We start from the raw sequence: 7,302 nt of genomic DNA, 5'->3' as shown, positions 1-7,302 counted from the left end.
AAAGTAATTAGTCGGCAAATTATATTTTATTTATTGGTTTTTTAAATTGGTTTAAAATTAATTTTGCCGACTAATGTTATTTTTAGTCGTCTAATAACATTAAATACCGACTAAAGTAATTAGTCGGCAAATTATATTTTATTTACTGATTTTTTAAATTGGTTTAAAATTAATTTTCGCCGACTAAACTTATTTTTAGTTGGCAAAAAACCACTATTAACGACTAAAATATGTTTAGTCGGGAATTATTAAATTTTCTACCGACTAATCTATATTTAGTCGGCAATTGGTCAATATTTGGCGACTAAATTTTGTTTAGTCGGCAAAGTTTAGTCGAAAATTGTGTAATTTGTTGTAGTGAAAGAATAGAAAAAAAGAGTTGAAAAGGTAATGTTGTTGGTGTTCGAGTATATGTCAAGATATATTATTTGGTCTCATATTAATGGTCCATACTTTAAGTCCCGGAAAGCAATGGAAGGGGTGAGCAAAAACCTTAACAACTTGACCCTTTGGGTCTCAGACAGTTTCGAACAACAGTTTTGGCCGATTACGTCCCAATTTCTCAGCATACAACTCGCCCCAAACCCTACACCCACTCCAGATCTGAAAAATGATCTCTCTCTCTCTCTCTCTCTCTCTCTCTCTCTCTCTCCCCCACAAACGCACAACATTCGGCATTCAATGTCCGTCGTCCACTGTCTCTCCGTGTTCAAATTTGAAGAGGGGAAGATGAAAGTCGAACACCACCATTCTATGTAGCATGGACACTTTGTTGGAGGTCACGTACCAGTGTCGGACACTTCGTGGAGACCGACACTCTCTGGACATTCTCCGGACACAAGTTCGACACTTCTCCCAAAGTGTCCAGTTTTTTTCCCCCCCAATATTTGGGTCCGACACTCTCCCGGCACTTTAGGGACACTTCAGGGGTAAAAATGCAAGTATAAGGACTTTTTAAATGGATCAAAGTGTACACTTTAGGGACACTTCGGAAGGACACTTTAGGGATACTCTCTTTATTTGAATGAGTTCTCTCTTTCTTTCTCTCTCTGATCAAATTTAGGGCTATCTAGTTATAATATTATCAAACTTTTATCTTATTTGAAATTTTTTAATTATATATATACATACATATATATATATACATACATATATATATATATATATATATATATATATATATATATATATAACGTGTCCCCCAACATGTCGTGTCCCCCATTTTTTGAAATTTGCATGTCAGAGTGTCAGTGTTGTGTCGTGTCTGTGCTACATAGCCGTCATTCATCCAGACACCGAAATCGATAAACCTGGTACGCATAAATTGTATAAATCTCATACGTATAACTATATTAGTTTTTGGTGTGATTGCATTTGCTTTTTGTAAGTTCCTTGTGTCTGCATTTGCCCAATCCGACCGACCCGACCCACAGTAAAAGCACGGTTTCCCGGACGGTTTTGCAAGTTAATCGGATCGGTTATGGGTCCGGTAAATGTCTACCCGACCTATTCGGGCCGGGTGTCGGGTTAGGTCCAAACCCACCCCCCGCCTCGTGCTCACCCCTAATGGAAATAAAACAATCATGGGAGATAAAAGTACCATATATGATCTTGTCACCCAACAACTAAGTTAAGAGTGTGGTTTTGTGCGAAAAGGGAGGATAAGAGACGTGCACTTTGTGTTGTTTTCAAAATATCTTACAATTTAAGAAACGTATTTAACTCGTCGTTCTTTTCATCTACAGAAATAAAAAAAGGACACACATATCACCTTTGAACCACTGGCACCGTAATGACCCAATTGGCCACTTTTAAAACCAACAAAAGAAAACAAAGAAGGAGCAAAATGGCATAAAATAAAGGTGAAATTACACGGAGACCCCCACGAGACCCTCTAATGTTTAAAACCACCCATTTAGACCCCTCATATATATGAAATAAAAATTTGGCCAACTCTGTTAACGGAATAAGGGCAAATGACAATTCTACCTCTTAAAACTTGCCCACACTGACCCCTTCATCTATAAAAAATTGTCTGTGCTGATCCCTTCATCTGAACGATCTTTTGACAGAAGATTGCTGATTGGTTAAGAGATATAAATGAGGGGGTGCTTTGGGGCGCTTTTAAGGTTAGGGGGTGTTTGTGTTCAAAACATATAGATGAGGGGGTCCCATGTAATTTAACCTAAAATAAAAGGAAAGTGAAGGACAAAACTAGAACATCAAATACAAGAGAAAGCCAACCTGAGGATTTCCTTTTTATATAGGGTAGTTAAGAAATAATCGAAGGAAAAAGAGGATCTTTTAAGGCTTATGAGGCTACCATTGTTCTATTTCTATACTATTCATAATCTCCACTGTGACAATCCTCTAGCCCTTCGTTGCTGCAAATAGAAATGAAACCAATAGACCACTAAGAAACTTTGGAATGGGGAAGAGGAGTAGACAAATGAAAAACCAAAAAAGAAGAAGAAAGAAGGATGCTTGAAGAATAGTTCTTTTATCTTTTTGCAAGAAAAACTATAAGTAGTGAATTCATTCAGCTTTAGCACCACTTCCCTTGCAAAATATGATATTATTTAGTTTCATAAATAAGACCTAACACAATGATGGAGAACATGTATCTTGTTTGGATGCTATGAAATGGCCAAAAAGAACCTGTCCAAGCAATTTCAGACAACCTTCTCAACAGGGCATTCCTGCAATGTTTACCTCCCTTCTTTGTTGAGTCTGAATGGAAGCACTGATGCACTTTAGTCCTACGGTAAAAAAAAAAGACTTTAACTTCAATCTCTCCTGACTTTTGGCTGATATTGATACACTCCTGCCATAAAAATCAGAAGTTCTGCTTGCAAGCCTGTTGCAGGAAAGGGTTAGAATCAGACCATTAACCAATTATATGAAAATATACACGCATTACACAATGGACTCAAAAATCACAGTCAAATCACTCACTAAAGATAATTACTACCAACATTGTCAGTATCTAAATTCAAAACCCACATGAATTAATCAACATGGGAAATTATGTCCTCCACATATTCATGGATGGCGTGATAGAGCTTTACAAGAATCCTTCACATAATTCACAGGAAAGAACTACAACTGAAAAATTCCAGTAGAAGTGACTCCCCTACAAGGCATTCTCCCCCTCCCCAAACCTCTGTAAACCATAAGCCTAGCCTAGAGCACCACCAGTCTTCCACCTCCCAATCTTGAACTTCCTACCAAAGTCATGACCACCCTTCCTAAGAAGATATTCATCAAAGTCTCCAACCCCACTGAATGCCCCTCCAAAGACCTACCCCGTGAGGTATGCCCACCACTACCAGGCCACCACACATCATTACCCAACACCATAACAGACAACTGCGGCCAGTGAGGCAGTACTAAGCCAAAATCCACTAGTGGCACCACTACACCTCCACCTTCCTAACACAAAGATCGTGCATCTAACCATGTTTCATTCCACAGAAACTGGGGTCATGGTTCCACAGAATAACGTCCCTTGAGTTCCTCAATTTTTGGAGGTATAAGGAGACCGTTATTCCAGGGTTAAACTTTCAGAGATGAGCCACTTTGTGCATATAATATTGTCAAATGGTTGGTCTGCTTCCAGTCCCCCTCCCATACCCATCGATTGGGGATTACATGGTACTGATATTGTTTTGTTTATATCCACAAAAAAAATAAAAAAGGACAAATGCCACCGTAATAGATTAGGTAGCACATTTCGTTTGAGACAGAGTATCAAGTTCTCAATCATTGCTTACCTACCATAACAAACCAATCATCCTTTATCACCCGTGAAAACAACAAAACCTCATTAATCTGCAAATTTTACAGCAGAAAATGAACTGATAGTCATTATCTAGAGCTATTCGGTCAATAAAATATAGCAGAGAACAAGTAAAACTAGTACAATATAGTAATTAAAAGAATATTCTTAAAGCATAAAGTTAAATACCAAAGCAAACTAGGCAAACCTATTCGGAGAAAACATGTAAGACTAAATTTTGATTTAGTCATTGTAGTGGCCCACATCTTTTATATGGCACATATTGATTATGAGTTTAATAGGATTATCCATATCTTATTTTATTCTATTGGTAAATGGAGAAGTTGTTTCCTAAATACGCTATACTTTGATGGGAAGTTAGTATCAATGTCTAATAAGGAAACCAGTCCTCTCTCTACCTATAAAAGAGCTTTTAGGGTTCCATCAATTTAATGTGTGATATACTAAACAGCTAGAATGAAGGCAAGAGAGAGAAACCGGCTTTCCACCTAGGGCTTAATGCTCTAGCGATATTTAAGAGTTGGTTCAATTAATCACTGGATCGCTCAAGTTCCGCATTACTGGATCCGGGTACGTCGTTCTTGATTCCTTAAGTTTCCGCTTAATGATTGTACTGTGATAATCATGATAGTTCTAGATCCTGACATAAGGTAGGTCGTTAATTATTTAACGCCATTACGAATAAAACTTACAAAACACTCATGAGATCGTTTGGTGAAATTTTTTGTATGATGGGGATGCAAACTTTCCCATTTTCAACGAAATCCATACTTGGCTCCAGCTTCACTTTGTTCCCATTACTCCCTCCTTGGAACTTTCCATAGTCCAGGATGCCCATTGGTGATTCAGCTTCATCCACTGCAAACCTGCTCGGAATGGAATTGCCTTTACCAACAAATCCAAGATTTCTCAGCGAGCCCTGATCAAGTACTTGACCTGAATCGAAGCCATAAGAACCTTGGGTATCAGACACATTACGAGCCAACCCTGGCAATTGCCCGGCAGCAGTAGATGCTAATGTTGAGTTCTGAAGTTGCCTATTAGGAATATTATCAGCATTTATTGAGCAAGATAACATAGAAGGAGAAATGGAACCAGGACCTGAGTACCCATTCAGCACACTGGTGTTTTCAGATTTCCATCTGATACTTGTCCAGCACCAAATGAAGACTGTAATTGATCACAGAACTTCTACTAAAGCTACAGTTCTGATTCATTGAAGCAGGGTTCTTTCCCGCTTGAAAACTTGCTGATGGTTGAGAGGGAACCACCAGACAAAAAGGCTGCACATTAATTGAACGGCTGGGTTCTGATTGTAAAGTCTGTTTCTGCTGCTGCTGTAACATACCCATTAAAATATTACCGCTTCGAGCACCCAAACCACCAAGATTGGTGATGGGTCCCACATTACCAGGGCCGTTAGGTGGCCATCCGCGGAGTGCTGTATTAACATTCTCAGCAGCTATGATGCTTTGAGGAACTTGTTTAGAAATGTTGGATAGACATCTAATCAGAGGCTGACCGTACGCCACACCATTGTCGATAGAAATTCCTGTGGGTCCCTTAAAGGATGCCTGTAGTAGTCGCTGGTCCGTTCCAGGGGAGACTAGCTATGGTCCCAGTTGGTCGACCTTGAAGCTCAGCATGCAGAGCTTCCAATGTTTGTGGAGGAATATGACCAGAAGCAGCCAAAGCCTGAATATCAAATCCTCCTAGGGAACCGTGGTTTCCATTCTGTTCTAGAGGTCTACAACACGAATTGGGAATCCCACCTTGCTGTTGCGCTACTCCTCTTAACCTCTTCAAATATAGTCTGAACTTCTGCATATCCACATTACATTGATTCAGAAAAGACAAATGCAAACATAAGCATTATATGCAGCATTAGTTACATATGGTCTAGTTGCAGATTTGTAAAACCTGATAATACCAATCACATCACGGCAAACATAAATGCAAAACCTCTCAGATTGCTGAGAACTCAAATAATCAGTTGGAACCTCAACGTTATCAGTCGATACTTCTTTTTTTATTGAACTAAAATCTGATCTTGTAGGAGCGGCGCAATCAAATGCATTGCAAACTCTTTTTACTATGGCTGGAAATATAAATTAACTTTTTTGTACTGAAATTGAACCCTTTCCTCCTCTCTGTAATCTAGTCGAGCTAATAGTGAACTCATGTTATGCACAACTGAATACATATATATTACTACTAGTTAACTCATGCTATGTAGGTTTGTATTTGTTACTATTACTAGTTCTTTTATTTTACTGGCTATATAATACAATAAAATAAATCATGTATAAAATTTACTTTTAGCAAAATCTCTGAATTTTGCAAGTGTTTACAGATAAAAAAATATATTCCAATACGTTTTTCTCATAGAAAAGTTCTTCATATTTTTAGCACCCAAACAATTCTTAACAAGGACAAACTTTAAAGGCCTGTTTGAGCATCCGCAATGGGAATAATCAAAATCAATAACCAAAATGTGTCATGTCAGCATTTGATTATCCATTTAGTTCATAATCAAACTTAACAAACTTTACCTCCACATTGTTTATTTTTGCATCCCTATAAAAAAAAAACCCCACAATACGCAATGCACCTTTGTCCAATAACAAACAAGTTCTAATCATGCACCCGACCACACCAAATTATTCTTCTCGATGAGACGATTCTAATGTGGGGTGTTTTTTAGTTTTTTAGTTTTGAATTTGGTTATTGGGTTTGATTATTGAGTTTTGGTTATTGCTAAAAGTTGTTAAGTTTGGTTATGGAATGGGTGGAATTTGGTTATTTGCTAAAAGACTTGTAACTTTGCTTATTACAATGTGAGGTGTTTTTTTAGCATTGTTGTTAAATTTGCTTATCCATATCAATTTGCTTATTACAATGTGGATGCTCTTATTATAGGTTATAAATAAGTACCTATCTGGAGTAATATCTAGGCACAAGTTAGAGTACTCTTACGTACAATGGCAACTCTGAATAAGACAATTTACATTACTATTGAGGATATTCATGGTTGTTTAGCTGATAGTCTAAACTCAATAATTGGCAGTTAGCGAAATTAAGGTTCTCTCAGCTAGAGACAGAATACTACTGGCAGAGACTAAGATAGAGAATGATACAATCCCGGTAAAGATATTAGACATCAAGCCAACCTTTTTTTCTTTGTGTAAATCTTTCTTTAGTAACCAAGGGCGTAACTATCAGTATAAAAGGGTGGGTTATAGCCCAAGTCAGCTTTAAAAAAATAAAAAATATATATGTAAAATGTAGCCCAACTCATTCCACCCACTAACCCATTTTACCCCAGGGCCGATAACATTCATGGTTACGCCCTTGTCAGTAACAATGTAATCTCTGGACCTTTTTCCCTTGTGTACTTAAGATTTAGATATCAAACCACCTATTCAACCAAAATAAAACCGCCCCTAAGCTAAGATCAGCGTAGGAAACTAAACAGATTTGTCTTGGGCAGCGGCGGAGATAGC

The 7,302-nt window shown here is 37.9% G+C and overlaps 1 pseudogene; it reads right to left on the bottom strand.

Annotated features, from left to right (window-relative positions):
- Positions 1 to 2,341: 2,341 nt before the first annotated feature.
- On the bottom strand, positions 2,342 to 5,626 carry LOC131299617 (two-component response regulator ORR21-like; annotated as a pseudogene).
- Positions 5,627 to 7,302: the final 1,676 nt, after the last annotated feature.

The sequence above is a fragment of the Rhododendron vialii genome, chromosome 9a (genome assembly GCF_030253575.1).
Source record: "Rhododendron vialii isolate Sample 1 chromosome 9a, ASM3025357v1".
NCBI lineage: Eukaryota > Viridiplantae > Streptophyta > Magnoliopsida > Ericales > Ericaceae > Rhododendron > Rhododendron vialii.
This window is presented reverse-complemented; position numbering and strand designations above follow the sequence as displayed.